Here is a 16436-nt window from a genome sequence, read left to right as displayed (position 1 = left end):
CGCTCTGCGCAATAGGAGTAGTAGCAGCCGACCGCCGCTATCCCCTATGGGCGCCGTCTGGGGAGCCCCTGCTGCAGCTCCCTGTGGTCCCCCGCACTTACCCGCTTGCTGTTGGTGTGTGTTGTACAAGGCGTGAGTGCTGACCTGACAGGTTGGTGCTCACTTGCTCCTCCTTATCGGACCCTGTATTAGGGGCTTTAGCTGCTGTGGTGGATCTCACTGGGATCCTCATTCAAACACAGACCCTCAGGCTGTGACTTAGTGCCATAGTATAATGTCTGGGGTCCTGTGATTTATTCCTCAGGAACGTGAAGCCCCCCCTGACACAACATCAGTGTTACCCAGCGTGTGGTGCGGAGTTACCAGCTGATGGTTCCATGAGTCACTATGACAATGAGCACCGACCCCTGATTGATTCTCGGCCATAAAGCTGTCACTGCTCTCTAAGGGATGTGATTAGAGGCCAGAGGTCAGTGAGGCTTCCAGGGCAGAGCTGCAGGGTGTCCTGGCATTCTTCAGTCCTTGATACCAGCCCACCCTGCACCCCAGACCACCATGCCCTGCACTGGAGGACCCCTTCATTTATTACAGGCAGTGGGATACATTGATACCATGAGAGGAGAGCATGCTGGGAGTTGTTGTTTTGCAATAGCTGCAGAGGTTGGAGACCACAAATAACCAAATGCTCCATCGCGGGGTCCAGTATCTGTATGGGATGACATCTACCTCCTCTATGTAGCGGGTAGGTGGGATACCTCCATACATACAGCACGCTGCTGCGGATTGAGCCTGTTATTGGGGCTGGCCTCCCGTCCCCCTTCTCTCTCTCCACCTCGCTCTCTCTTCCTGCAGTGTGGAGGGGCGCCAAGTTCTTCTAAAAAGTGGTTTTTCTATGAGATTTAGTGGTTTACCTCATGTTTGTGTAGCAAAGTCTCCGACATTAGTGCAGGATCAAGCTCTTAGTGGTCTTCCCAAAGTCTGTGTGTCGCACATCAAAACACTCATTCATGGGGTTTCTGCTGGAAGCTGGCCTCCTGCTGTGTGATACACTGAGGGCTTCCGGATCAGAGCCCGGGCAGGGTACTCTCCTTATATATAAACCCTCGAAGGCCGGTCATCTCTATCTATGCCAGGGTAGGGAACCTTGGCTCTCCAGCTGTTGCAAAACTACAACTCCCATCATGCGTCTCTCCGTATATAAGCCCTCATGGGCCGGGTCATCTCTACCTATGTCAGGGGTAGGCAACCTTGGCTCTCTAGCTGTTGCAAAACTACAACTCCCATCATGCATGGACAGCCAAAGCTAAAGCTTTGGCTTTCCAGGCGTGATGGGAGTTGTAGTTTTGCAACAGCTGTAGAGCCATGGTTCCCTACCCCTGATCTATGTGGTATAGGTGGTCTCCAGCACACTCCCCTCGATATATGTTCTATAGCAATGCCCCCTAATCTGTCAAGCTGTTGCAAAACTACAATTCCCATCATGCCCTGATCAGGGGACATTGCTATAGGATTGCTATATATGCCCACTGTATGAACCTGGTGAAGGTGAAGCTGTTCTCTCATCCCCACTCAGCGTGAAGTTTGTCCATTGCTTTCACCCTTGTGTATTTAGGTGGCTTAGAATAGATGGCGAGCTCTTGGGATCAGACCGAGGTGTTGATGAGGTCTCTGCTGCATATGTTTGATGTAGTTAAAGCCGCTGTTTATTAAGCAGATAGGGAGTGGGAGCTTAGGGAAGGGTTAACATTGAGGAGGAGGGGATGGACACTTGGGGGCCCCTGGAGACAGCTGGAGCGGTAATTAGCTGGAGCTGCAAGATGGTGACCGGGGGCCCCGAGTGTTTTGCTAAGCGGTCAGGCCATTCACACCTCTGGAGATCATGTATTTGTTTAACCAAGGTGACCTCCTTCCTTCTGATACTAGTTACCAGCGGGGGTATATAAAGCCGAGGGGGGGGGGGGGGCAGCAAGTCATGGGCCCAGCAAATCCTAGAACACAGGACTTGCTTAGATACACTAGTCTCAGCAGACGGTATCGCACATCATTAGGTTTAGCTACACTAAATAGTATCACAAGTAGAGTTCAGTATACTGCTTAGTATATAGGATAGAATTGGATACAGCGACACAGCATCACACAGATCTAACCCCATCAGTATCACACACAGATAGACTGACCAGTACACGGTATCCACAAAAATAAGCTTAGATACACAACTCTTCAACAGGTATTACATGTTATTATGTACTAAACTGTGTATCTAAACAGGTAAAGTGTATCTAAACTGGTTCATCAGACCAATTTTGGTTTTACATTTGTTAGGCTTATGGTGCGTTTACATGGAATGATTATCGTTTGAATTTTCGCAATAACGATGGCATTTGAGCAATAATTGGCTCGTGTAAACACAGGAAACGATCAAGCGACGAGCGATAAATCGTTTATTGTGATCTTTAAGCATGTTCTCAAATCAGCGTTGGTTGTTCGCTAAAAATTCGCAGATGGCTTCGTGTAAACGCACCATATGATACACTGACTGAGCAGATCATGATCACAGGTGATTGGTTTAGATACACTAACTCAGCAGATACACTAACTCAGTATCACAGATGATGGGATTGGATACAGAAGCTCAACACAGTTTCACATGTATAGGCTTATATACACTAGCTTAGCAGGCAGTATCACACCGGAAAGAGTTAGATACACTAGCTCTGCAGATGGTATCACATAATATAGGATCAGATGCAGATCATACACACGCACACACATTAGGCTTAGATACACTAGCTCAGTAGACAGTATCACACGATAGGATCAGATGCAGATCGCACACACGCACACACATTAGGCTTAGATACACTAGCTCAGTAGACAGTATCACACATGATAGGATCAGATGCAGATCGCACACACGCACACACATTAGGCTTAGATACACTAGCTCAGTAGACAGTATCACACATGATAGGATCAGATGCAGACCACACACACACACACACACTAAGCTTAGATACACTAGTTCAGTAGAGAGTATCACACATGATAGGATCAGGTGCAGACCATACACACGCACACACATTAGGCTTAGATACACTAGCTCTCCAGACAGTATCACATATGATAGGATCAGGTGCAGACCATACACACGCACACACATTAGGCTTAGATACACTAGCTCTCCAGACAGTATCACATATGATAGGATCAGATGCAGACCGCACACACATTAGGCTTAGATACGCTAGCTCTCCAGACAGTATCACACATGATAGAATCAGATGCAGACCACACACGCACACACATTAGGCTTAGATACGCTAGCTCTCCAGACATTATTGCAGGATAGAATAAATATACTGGCTTAGCAGCACAGTTTAGACATTAGGCTTAGATATATGGCTGCACGTTATACTTGTTGCTCTGTATAGACGATGCTTGATGTATTGTCTCCTCTCTCAGCCTGGATATGTTTGCTGTGTAGGTCGTAGACACCATGTTCCATTTGGGGGGGGGGCGTCTCTGGCCCTTGGTGGGGGTGTCACCTCCTTGAATTGCCGGCGATTACCGAGCAGCACATAAACTGCTGATATCATCTCTCTCCTTACTCTATAGACTTTCCAGCCGCAGGGAAGGTGTGCGGTGAGCGGAGGGGCCTCTGACCCTCTCTATGAGTCCACAGTGTTCAGTCGTCACTGTAATCCATCCTGACAGGGGTGATACCTGCGAGCAGAACGCTGAGCGTAAGGAGAGACAAAACATTATATGCTCAACCAGCAACCAGGAATGTCATTATAATAGCACACAATGACCAGACCCTTCAAGGGGAGCTCCACTATTCCCATACCATGTGACGTCTCACCGGACACCATTAGAGATGAGCAAACTTGCCAAAAGTTTGGGTTTGCACGAACCAAATAATCAACATTTGAATCCACCTACTCCAGGTAGCGGGATTGAAATGCCGGCAAGTTCCCTCATAGACACCATGGGGGAGATTTATCAAACATGGTGTAAAGTGAAACTGGCTCAGTCGCCCCTAGCAACCAATCAGATTCCACCTTTCATTCCTCACAGACTCTTTGGAAAATGAAAGGTGGAATCTGATTGGTTGCTAGGGGGCAACTGGGCCTGTTTCATTTTACACCATGTTTGATAAATCTCCCCCCATATCTCCTTGTTCTGTGAACATGACCCCTATACCCAGTGGTATCAGGATAGAATTGCACATGTTCTTCTGGAGTATCCCTGATATCTAAAAATTCAAAAAGACACCATAGCACTCCTATTAGTCTCTACCAGACTCCCAGCATGTAAAAGAGTCTCTCAATAAATAGGGATGAAACAAAGTTACCAATCCTGTAGTCCAGCAGGATAAAGTCCATGTAAAAATATACAAAAGGTAACAGCATCCAGGCATTGTAAAGTGCAAAAAATAAAGTGCTTTATTCCATCATGGCAGTAACATAGCAGCAACGTTTCGACCTATGGGGTCTTTCTCAAGCTGCTCCCTGATATCTGTTCCCATGGTCATCCTGCCATCGGTTGGACTTTATTCACATCATGTTTTATTCAACATCTACATCGGGAAACTACCGACATGCACATGTTCTTGGGCCTCAGATTGTCAGACGATGGCCAAAAAGTAAGCGTTTATTTTCTATCTTGCTGAAATGTCAATCTGCTGCATACAATGAAGCCTGGAATACTGTACTGGACCACACTATCCCATAACAGATACCATATAAGCCTACGGTAATAGAGCCAAGGGATCCATCATAGGTATATGTTATAGATACCTCACATAGGGAGAGAGGACCCTGCCCACAAGGGCTTACATAGGGAGAGAGGACCCTGCCCACAAGGGCTTACATAGGGAGAGAGGACCCTGCCTGCGAGGCCTTACATAGGGAGAGAGGACCCTGCCTGCCTATGAGGGCTTACATAGGGAGAGAGGACCCTGCCCACAAGGGCTTACATAGGGAGAGAGGACCCTGCCCCTGAGGGCTTACATAGGGAGAGAGGACCCTGCCCACAAGGGCTTACATAGGGAGAGAGGACCCTGCCCACAAGGGCTTACATAGGGAGAGAGGACCCTGCCCACAAGTGCTTACATAGGGAGAGAGGACCCTGCCCACAAGGGCTTACATAGGGAGAGAGGACCCTGCCCACAAGGGCTTACATAGGGAGAGAGGACCCTGCCTGCGAGCACTTACATAGGGAGAGAGGACCCTGCCCACAAGGGCTTACATAGGGAGAGAGGACCCTGCCTGCGAGCACTTACATAGGGAGAGAGGACCCTGCCCACAAGGGCTTACATAGGGAGAGAGAACCCTGCCCACAAGGGCTTACATAGGGAGAGAGGACCCTGCCTGCCTGCGAGGGATTACATAGGGAGAGAGGACCCTGCCCCCGAGGGCTTATATAGGGAGAGAGGACCCTGCCCACAAGGGCTTACATAGGGAGAGAGGACCCTGCCCACAAGGGCTTACATAGGGAGAGAGGACCCTGCCCACAAGGGCTTACATAGGGAGAGAGGACCCTGCCTGCGAGGCCTTACATAGGGAGAGAGGACCCTGCCTGCGAGGGCTTACATAGAGAGAGAGGACCCTGCCCACAAGGGCTTACATAGAGAGAGAGGACCCTGCCCACAAGGGCTTACATAGGGAGAGAGGACCCTGCCCACAAGGGCTTACATAGGGAGAGAGGACCCTGCCCACAAGGGCTTACATGGAGAGAGGACCCTGCCCACAAGGGCTTACATAGGGAGAGAGGACCCTGCCCACAAGGGCTTACATAGGGAGAGAGGACCCTGCCCACAAGGGCTTACATAGGGAGAGAGGACCCTGCCCACAAGGGCTTACATAGGGAGAGAGGACCCTGCCCACAAGGGCTTACATAGGGAGAGAGGACCCTGCCCACAAGGGCTTACATAGGGAGAGAGGACCCTGCCCACAAGGGCTTAAATACTGTAGGGAGAGAGGACCCTGCCCACAAGGGCTTACATAGGGAGAGAGGACCCTGCCCACAAGGGCTTACATAGGGAGAGAGGACCCTGCCCACAAGGGCTTACATAGGGAGAGAGGACCCTGCCCACAAGGGCTTACATAGGGAGAGAGGACCCTGCCCACAAGGGCTTACATAGGGAGAGAGGACCCTGCCCACAAGGGCTTACATAGGGAGAGAGGACCCTGCCCACAAGGGCTTACATAGGGAGAGAGGACCCTGCCCACAAGGGCTTACATAGGGAGAGAGGACCCTGCCCACAAGGGCTTACATAGGGAGAGAGGACCCTGCCCACAAGGGCTTACATAGGGAGAGAGGACCCTGCCCACAAGGGCTTACATAGGGAGAGAGGACCCTGCCCACAAGGGCTTACATAGGGAGAGAGGACCCTGCCCACAAGGGCTTAAATACTGTAGGGAGAAATCTTGGAGATGGTTTTGTGAGGAGCAGACAAGGGGAGAGCATGGATCTCGTGAGGATCAGAGATTATATGAGGGACGGTATCGGGAGATCAGATATATATGGGGGAGACAGGGTGTGGACGTTCTTCAACGTCACAGTTAACAATTTAAACTGAATTAGTTTAGACAATGGCGAGTGAGAGAAAGGATTAGTACAGGGGAGAGGGGGAATAGTCAGGCAGCAGAGTTGAAGATGAGTTGGATACCAGCAGTCACAGCTGAGGAAGGAGTGGATTGGGAAATGTTTCCTTGGTGGAGGTGGAAGGAGGTGGTCGGGGTCGGATGTGCAGTGTGCCGTATCTTTGGGTGTACCTGCCGTGTCTTTGGGTGCACCTGTTCAGTCTCCTCACTCCATCCATCCATCACCTAATTTCTTTTTTCTCTCTTAGTCTTCTCCTTCTGTCAGACTAACAGTGTGACATTACGCCTGACCCCCCCCCCCCCCTACCCCCCACCCCCCCGCGTTGTGAGCTTTGTAATGTAACCTTCTTCCTCTGAATATATTGTATGACATATCTGTGTCCTTATTCAGTATATTAGCACATTGTTACCACCACATTGTTATACTACTCCAGTATTCTCTCCGGAAAAGCAGGGGCGTTCCACTGGCAGAACAAACCAGTCCAGATTCCCAGGTCAGTCTCCTGTAAGTCCTCGATCCATAGGCACAGTACAACTTTTTGTCGTTCTCACTACCTGGACATTATTCTTCCATGCATCCATATGCCTAGTACAGCTTCCTAATCTTAAGAATTTTTCGTATCTGTTATTAAAGCACAGTATAACTCCTCTAAGTAATTTACAGCGCCCGTTCTTGCATTCATAGACCCAGTACAATTTCACTGAGATTCTCCATAACTATAGAGAATACAATGGCATCAACTAAATGCCCCCATAGTGCGAATAACCAGGACAGGAGTGACCCCGCCTCCTGGACCATTAGGAGTGACGGCTACAGTAAAGCGTATCATATGATTGGCTGAGAGGTCTTGTAGAGGGAGGAGCATATGTAACAGGCCGGATCCTGCCCCATAAGATCATAGAACCCCCCAGATAGGCCCTTCCATTTTACGTACAATACTATATGTACACTTACCAGACATCATTCATCCACCTGACAGCCCGCCGTTCACTGATAGACGTTTCACAATGATAAGTGGTGTCTGTGTCAAAAAGAGAAGGAGGAAAAAAAACCTCCCTTATTGTGACACACGGTAGTCAGGCTGCCATGAAGCGCTCCATTGTTATTTGCCTCTCTACCACCCAGGGCTATGCATGCTACCGAGAAAAAAAAAAGGGATTTTCCCGGTTTAGGCAAAAGTGAACATAGGTCGACAATTAGCGCTGGCAGAGGTCTGTGGTTGTCGGGGGAGGGAGCAGAGACGTGCGAAGGATAGAGGGAATTGATGCTGAAGCCAGAGACGTGCGAAGGATAGAGGGAATTGATGCTGAAGCCAGAGACGTGCGAAGGATAGAGGGAATTGATGCTGAAGCCAAAGCATCACACGTCGTCGGTAAGGAGCCATGGCTGACTATGAGCTCTGTAACAGGAATGAGGAACCTTCGGCCTCCCAGCAGTTCCAAAACTACAAATCCGGCTGTCCAGGCATGATGGGAATTGTAGTTTTGCAACAGCTGGAGGGTTGAAGGTTCCCCATCCTTGCTCTATAACCTTATGGTCGTGGTGATGTCCAGGAACTCTAGATACTTGTCTAGCGAGACTGTGCCATAGAGCGTGATCCATCATGGAGCCTCTATCCTGCCCAGTTGTAACGTTGACCGGCTGCAATCACAATGGAAACCTCCATTCTTTACACTGCAGCCATGACTGTGTGAACAGAGTTAAAGAGCGCCGAGAAGCTTTCCATTCCTTCCTCTTATTTCTCTGGAAAACAGAGACACCTTGGAACATTTGCGTCCTGATGACTTCTCCATAATTGCTGGCGGTCTCTCCTGCTCCTCCATGGGTTGCCCACAGCTGCTTGGCCACGATTGATCCCACCTTCTCCTATCCAGAAGCTTGTGGTTTTGCCCACGGCTAAGTCTCTGCCATGTGGGGGTGATTGTTCTGGCATCGGTTTCCACTTTCCAGGTGCACAAAACAAAGAGAATCTCTAAAAGCCGTGTAATTCCGATACCCAACAATGGGCAATAAAAGTGGTGTTCACTTCCAGCGACAACAATGTCGGGATTGTCTGATCAAAGTGGATTAAGGTTCTGCTGAATGAAGAATTTATATGGTTTTATGGCTTAGACATAAAGCAAAACCTTCAAATTAAAGGTACACAGGGAATACTGAGCATTTAGGGGTACTGCCTGCGGAGACGTGGGGGGGCGTACATTCTCAATCAGGAAAACTTGTAGATAGAAGAGCTTATAGCTGCCACATAAGTTGTCACCCAACTTTCCAACTGGTCTACATGACCTCAGCTCTATCCTCTACTGAGTTACATCCTGTATTATACCCAGAGCTGCAATCACTATTCTGCTGGTGGGGTCACTGTGTACATACATTACATTACTGATCCTGAGTTACATCCTGTATTATACTCCAGAGCTGCACTCACTATTCTGCTGGTGGGGTCACTGTGTACATACATTACATTACATTACTGATCCTGAGTTACATCCTGTATTATATTCCAGAGCTGCACTCACTATTCTGCTGGTGGGGTCACTGTGTACATACAATACTGATGCTGAGTTATTTCCTGTATTATACTCCAGAGCTGCACTCACTATTCTGCCTGTAGGTCATATAGCCTCTCTTTATTGTAGGGTGAAGTGCTCTTTGTCCACTGTCCATGGTCCTGACATGAAAGACCAGAGATTAACCCTACTTCTCAATTGTCCTTTTCCTTTAGAGAAATATAACATATATAAAAAATATAAAGAGAAAAGCGATGTGTAAGTAGGAAGAACAATGGGCGCTGGTCACACTGGGATATTACTGGAGCTCGAAGAACAAGAAGCTAAAAAAGTGACAAACAAGCTTTAAGGACAAAATGGTTCTCTGTGATAGTGACTACAGGAAAGGGGATGGAAGATCTAACACACTGGGAACACTGTGCTTGTCTGGTACATGAGAGAAGTGTACAGAGAGGATATCCCAATGTATTCAGATGAATGCCTCCACAGCCACCATCACCATTCTGCTGATTCTTATACAATTGAAAACAGTTGTCAAAAAAGTTGCCCATAACAGCAGAATAGTGAGTGCAGCTCTGGGGCATAATGCAGGATGTAACTCAGGATCAGTACAGGATCAGTAATGTAATGTATGTACACAGTGACCCCACCAGCAGAATAGTGAGTGCAGCTCTGGAGTATAGTACAGGATGTAACTCAGGATCAGTACAGGATCAGTAATGTAATGTATGTACACAGTGACCTCACCAGCAGAATAGTGACTGCAGCTCTGGAGTATAATACAGGATGTAACTCAGGATCAGTAATGTAATGTATATACACAGTGACCCCACCAGCAGAATAGTGAGTGCAGCTCTGGAGTATAATATAGGATGTAACTCAGGATCAGTAATGTAAAGTGTACACAGTGATACATTATTTACACAGTCAGTCATCTATATGTAGATTGTATGTGTCACCTGTAAATACTTTTGGGAAATTAAAAATAAAAATAATAACTATAGGCATACTATAGCAGAAGATGCATCGTGTACGGTAAAAGTGCAAAAGTATCTCTGGGGATTCATTGGATTTTTATATGATCTATAAGGTGATAACTGGTGGCGTCTGGGGAACGTGGTGAGATTTGGCAGGAAGGGTTCATTGAGGCGATAAGATATAATTTGCCCTGCAGGGAGCAGACATGGCCCACAGGCATTGGAGGTGACTTGTTTTGAAGCTGAAAGAGCACAGGGATATATTACTGGAAGCTGGGAGAGGTAGAGCCGCTGTCTGTGCCCCCGGATAGAGTCACTGTTACCATGCAGGTTCGCCTGCCTGGCATCTAGTACGTGCACTCTGCAGAGGAGGCCATTATGACTGTGAAGTGCAGGGCCAGATCTGCAACTAGGTATGGGAGACGGCGCCTATATCTTATAGAAAAAGTGTGTGTGTGTGTATATATATATATTGTTTAACAAAACTTACTGTTAAGACATATAATCTGTTTGTGAGTGACAAGGTTTGGGCAGATGTTGTCTGGCAGAGCAATGTTCCACCGTCTCCTTTGTGGTGATGCACTGAATAGCGAACAGTGAGCCTCTGGTTCCTGATCACCCGTCAGCACCTGTATCTGTACTTTCTTGCTCACTTGGCTATTGAAACAGAAGGTTTTCAGGTTGATGTTCTGCTTTTCCATTAGAGGTATCTGTGGGGTTTCATAGTAAAACTCCACGCCCCTACCCCTTGCTTATAGTCTTTATTACTTAGCTTTAAAGGAGAAGTCCGGTGAAAATTTTTATTAAAGTATTGTATTGCCCTCCAAAAGTTATACAAATCAGCAATATACACTTATTACGGGAAATACACATAAAGTGCTTTTTCCCTGCACTTACTACTGCATCAAGGCTTCACTTCCTGGATAACATGGTGATGTCATGACCCGACTCCCAGAGCTGTGCGGGCTGTGGCTGCTGGAGAGGATGATGGCAAGGGGACACAGGGCACTGAAGGGACACTGAGCATCCCCCTGCCATCATCCTCTCCAGCAGCCACAGCCCGCACAGCTCTGGGAGTCTGGTTGTGACATACTTTTATCCAGGAAGTGACATCACCATTTTATCCAGGATGTGAAGCCTTGATGCAGTAGTAAGTGCAGGGAAAAAAGCACTTTATAAGCATTTCCCGTAATAAGTGTATATTGGGCATTTGTATAACTTTTAAGGGACAATAAAATACTTTAATAAAACTTTTAGCTGGACTTCTCCTTTAAGGGTAAATTCACACGGGCGGATCCGCCGGGAGTTTCACGCACAAAATCCGCAGCTAATCCACAATACATATTATTATTATTATTATTATTATTATTATTATTATTATTTGTATTGCGGATTAGCTGCGGATTTCGTGCCTGAAACTCCCGACGGATCCGCCCGTGTGAATTAACCCTAAGTGGCAGAATACACTAACACCCCACATTTCTTTGCTGTATGATTCTAAGGTTGTGTAAAGAGAGTGGCACAGGGCTCAATTTCTTTTGCGCAAAATAAAAAACAGCAAATGATGGCTAAAAAAGTAGCTAACTTAAACCACGCCCCTCCCTGCGAATATTTACAAAAATTGCGCAGCCGACATAAACTGGTAAAAGCGCAAACTGCTTCATAAATCATACCTAAACATTTACGCAGCTGCGCAGAAACAAAAAATATTCCAGAATAGTGGCCCAAAATGAATGATAAATATGCCCCTTGTTTTTTTTAAGTCCTTTGAGTCATCGGGCTGGGTCAGGTCCACTGCCACTAAACTGGTCAGATATCCAACATACAGTTGGCCATGCTGACAGTGCGAGAGCGTTCTGTTGTTGTCTGAATGCAGTATCACTGGTTTCCATTTTTATACTGCTCCCTATATACAGGGCCGTATTTACCACTAGGCACCCGTGGTCCGGTGCCTAGGGCAGCACCTTGCAGGGGGGCAGCACCAGGGTGCAGGGGAACAGAAAAAACTAATTTTTTTGTTTTTATTTTTTTAGTTTCCCTCCTCCCGTTCAGACTTGCCAGTAAATCTGGTGTCTTTTCCAGGGGGGTGGTGGTTTGGTGGTATTGGTATACCAGGTCTGGTATCGCCAATAGGTGCGTGTAGATGGGGCGTCTTCAGATTTAGTGCCTAGGGCAGCAGCAGCTGTTAATACAGCCCTGCCTATATACAAGAATATAACTACTATAATACTGCCCCTATATACAAGAATATAACTACTATAATACTGCCCCTATATACAAGAATATAACTACTATAATACTGCTCCTATATACAGGAATATAACTACTATAATACTGCTCCTATATACAAGAATATAACTACTATAATACTGCCCCTATATACAAGAATATAACTACTATAATACTGCTCCTATATACAGGAATATAACTACTATAATACTTCTCCCTATATAAGAATATAACTACTATAATACTGCTCCTATATAGCAGAATATAACTACTATAATACTGCTCCTGTATACAGGAATATAACTACTATAATACTGCTCCTATATAGCAGAATATAACTACTATAATACTGCTGCTATATACCAGAGTATACCTAGTATAACCCTGAGCCCCCCAGGTGTCCCCTCCTTAGTAGTAAATGGTGACAAGGCTGTAAATCCTTATTGCCCTCTCTGAATACCTGTGTACATTCCTGAATACCTGTCAGCCATAAGAATGTGATCTCTCAGCGTGAGATACGACGGCGAAAACCTCAACGTTTGCAATTAAGTTTTAAACAGAAATTCTACAAATAAAATCTACATATTAGTTAATTTTTAAAATACATTTAATTCCACCATGTTCTCTTTTTCTTTTTATGGGAGCAGTGCATTGTGGGAGCTCAGCTGGTAGCCATACCCAGCTGTAAATGGGGAACCCTGGATTCAATAGCTGAATGTGTACAGAACCATTGAAGACACCCGCCCAGGTCACATGACATCGATGCTTTGGGCTATGATATAAGAGTAATGCTGCAGATACACGTTGGACCTCGTTCACATCACATTTTTAAGATATGTTGCTGTGTCTATCGGGAGGTATCCCGCAAAGGACCCATTGACCTAAATTGACCAGACATGGTGCACTAGGCCACACATTCGTCTTATGGTTTGTCTCTCAGTGACTACAGTATTGACCAAATGGGTCACTAGTAGACTGTGTCAGTCCACTATAGGGGTATCTAGGTATCTAAATGGAGGATAAGTGTCTGAGTGTGGGGAAGTCTGACGTCTTAGGACCTCGTACAGTCTACAGAACAGGTATGGAGTGGTGGGTCAGCACGCTCATGCATTCTCTATGACATTGAAGAGAGCTGTTCATGGTTTTTCCCATTGCTCCCATTGACAATGTGTGGATCCTAAGCTAATTCACCGCTCCATGTCCCACGTTCTGGAGTTTGTGGGGGTCCCAGAGGTCAGACTGGCTGCAGTCAGAGACTTAATCTGAAGCCTATGGATAGGGGATCTATTTTTAGGGCTGGAATACCCCTTTAAAGTTAATGGCTATGGTACCTTTTTACCGGTATCCTGACATAAACCAATGATGTACCCCCAAAACATGCTGTCAATGAGGCCTTTCATAGTTGGTCACTGCTTCGCCTAACCCCCTCATAAACATGTGCACCCTGCTTGGTGTGCATGCGTTCTAATGAGAAAGGGGACAACTTAAAGAACAGAGGATCAGGCATGTTGAGATTGATGTCCAATCTGTAATAAAGTGGGAATATTAGGAGGACTGGGACAAACTACCCCCCCCCCCATGCGTCATCTAGGGTGACATAAGAAGTGGTATGAGGAGGAATCCTTCCTGTAGTAATAAGAGGAGGAGGAGGAGGAATCCTTCCTGTAGCAATAAGAGGAGGAGGAGGAATCCTTCCTGTAGTAATAAAAGGAGGAGGAGGAATCCTTCCTGTAGTAATAAGAGGAGGAGGAGGAGGAATCCTTCCTGTAGTAATACGAGGAGGAGGAGGAATCCTTTCTGTAGTAATAAGAGGAGGAGGAATCCTTCCTATAGTAATAAGAGGAGGAATCCTTCATGTAGTAATAAGAGGAGGAATCCTTCATGTAGTAATAAGAGGAGGAGGAATCCTTCATGTAGTAATAAGAGGAGGAGGAATCCTTTCTGTAGTAATAAGAGGAGGAATCCTTCCTATAGTAATAAGAGGAGGAGGAGGAGGAGGAATCCTTCCTGTAGTAATAAGAGGAGGAGGAGGAATCCTTCCTGTAGTAATAAGAGGAGGAGGAATCCTTTCTGTAGTAATAAGAGGAGGAGGAGGAACCCTTTCTGTAGTTATAAGAGGAGGAGGAGGAACCCTTTCTGTAGTAATAACAGGAGGAGGAGGAGGAATCCTTTCTGTAGTAATAACAGGAGGAGGAGGAGGAATCCTTCCTGTAGTAATAAGAGGAGGAGGAGGAATCCTTCCTGTAGTAATAAGAGGAGGAGGAGGAATCCTTCCTGTAGTACTAAGAGGAGGAGGAACCCTTCCTGTGATAATAAGAGGAGGAGGAGGAGGAGGAGGAGGAACCCATCCTGTAGTAATAGGAGGAGGAAGAGGAATCCTCTTTAGAAAGAGTCCTTTAAAGGGGTTATCCATCTTTAGAAATACACAGCCACTATCACCGCTCTTGTCTCCAGGTCAGGTGTGGTCTGCAATTACTCTCCATTCACTACAGTGGAACTAATACCCCTATTCCACCGGTCGTTAAGAGGAGCAAACGAGGGCTCTCAGCGCTCGTTTGCTCCTCGTTCCCCGCTCGCTGCCGCCGCTATTCAACGCAGCAGCAAGGAGCAGGTGAGTGCGGGAGGGGCGGCGGGGAGCTGCGGAGGGGGCTGCCCGGGTGATCGCTGATCGTCCGGGCAGCCCATAGGATACAGCAGCGTCTGCTGCCGATGCTCCTATTCAACGGAGCGACGGCAGCAGATCTCTGCTGTATCAGTCGCTTGTTTTTCAACATGTTGAAAAACAAGCGACTGCAACGATCAGCCGACATGAACGATGTCGGCTGATCGTTGCACTCTATTCCACAGCACGATTCGTTCGATATCGGCCGGATACGAACGACATTCGTCCCGTGGAATAGGGCCTTAAGTTACAAAATCTGCTGGTGCCAAGTTTTCTAACGCTGGATTTCCCCTTTTAAGTTTTTTTTTTTTTTTTAAAGATTCAATTATAGACACAAACAAACAAGCCGAGTGTTGCTGAGGAGCGTGCGGCTATGGCCGTGTATTCTGGGTCTAGAACATCCCAGGACGCCGTGATACAAGTTTGGGAACAATAAGACATTTTTAACAGACAAACATTTCTGAAGTAAATTTGGATCTGGTTGAAGTTATTTCTTCGCCTTTCTTTGTCTAGACTGAAGCCATGTCCCTGGCGACACGACATCACATAGACACAGAAACAATGCAATATACAATAAGGGAGAGAAGAGAGAGTTGTAGAGAGCTGGGCCTCCGCCATGTGACCCGTGAAGTTCAGGGTGGAAAGGCCTCAGTGCTATAAAAAGGTCTGAATGTGTCCAAGTGTGACACCTCGCCCCTCCTGACACCTCCACTGACATCTATAGAGTAACCTCCTTTCTTCCAACACTTCTTCTGTGTCTCCAGACAAGTCCTCACTCAGCAGATCGTCAGCACCGCGCAGCGCCCCCCGCCCTCCCGCCAGCTCGCCCCCCCAGGCCTGTCAGGAGGCCATCATCACGACTGGATTGTTGTGACAGCGGATCCTTGTCTGACAGAAGACATTCCTGTCGCTGGACGTTCACAAGCAGCGACCCCACTGAATATTTGTAGGACTTTAGGCATCAAAGCAGAACTCCACAAACACTTCTCTCAGTGTCCCTTTCCTCATCATTCATCACAGTGATTGCATCAGAGGGTGTATAGGGGAACACAGGTGACGGCCCGACATTCCTCACACCTCCATACTGGTGGCTCTAGCAGTCAGGAATAGTGTCATCTATCACTAAACAGCACGGAGAGTACTGCCATGTTACTGACACCCGGCACGGAGAGTACCGCCATGTTACTGACACCCGGCACGGAGAGTACTGCCATGTTACTGACACCCAACACGGCGGTAACATGGCAGTACTCTCCGTGCTGGGTGTCAGTAACATGGCGGTACTCTTCGTGCTGGGTGTCAGTAACATGGTGGTACTCTCCGTGCTGGGTGTCAGTAACATGGTGGTACTCTCCATGCTGGGTTTCAGTAACATGGCAGTACTCTCCGCCATGTTACTGACACCTAACACAGAGAGTACCACCATGTTACTGACACCCAACACGGAGAGTA

The 16436-nt window shown here is 47.0% G+C and overlaps 1 protein-coding gene across 5 annotated transcripts in view; it reads left to right on the top strand.

Annotated features, from left to right (window-relative positions):
* NTN1 (netrin 1) overlaps window positions 1-16436 on the top strand; it is an 80956-nt gene that overhangs the window by 42573 nt on the left and 21947 nt on the right. The window lies entirely within an intron of this gene.

This window comes from Dendropsophus ebraccatus, chromosome 14, assembly GCF_027789765.1.
Source record: "Dendropsophus ebraccatus isolate aDenEbr1 chromosome 14, aDenEbr1.pat, whole genome shotgun sequence".
Taxonomy (NCBI): domain Eukaryota; kingdom Metazoa; phylum Chordata; class Amphibia; order Anura; family Hylidae; genus Dendropsophus; species Dendropsophus ebraccatus.
This window is presented reverse-complemented; position numbering and strand designations above follow the sequence as displayed.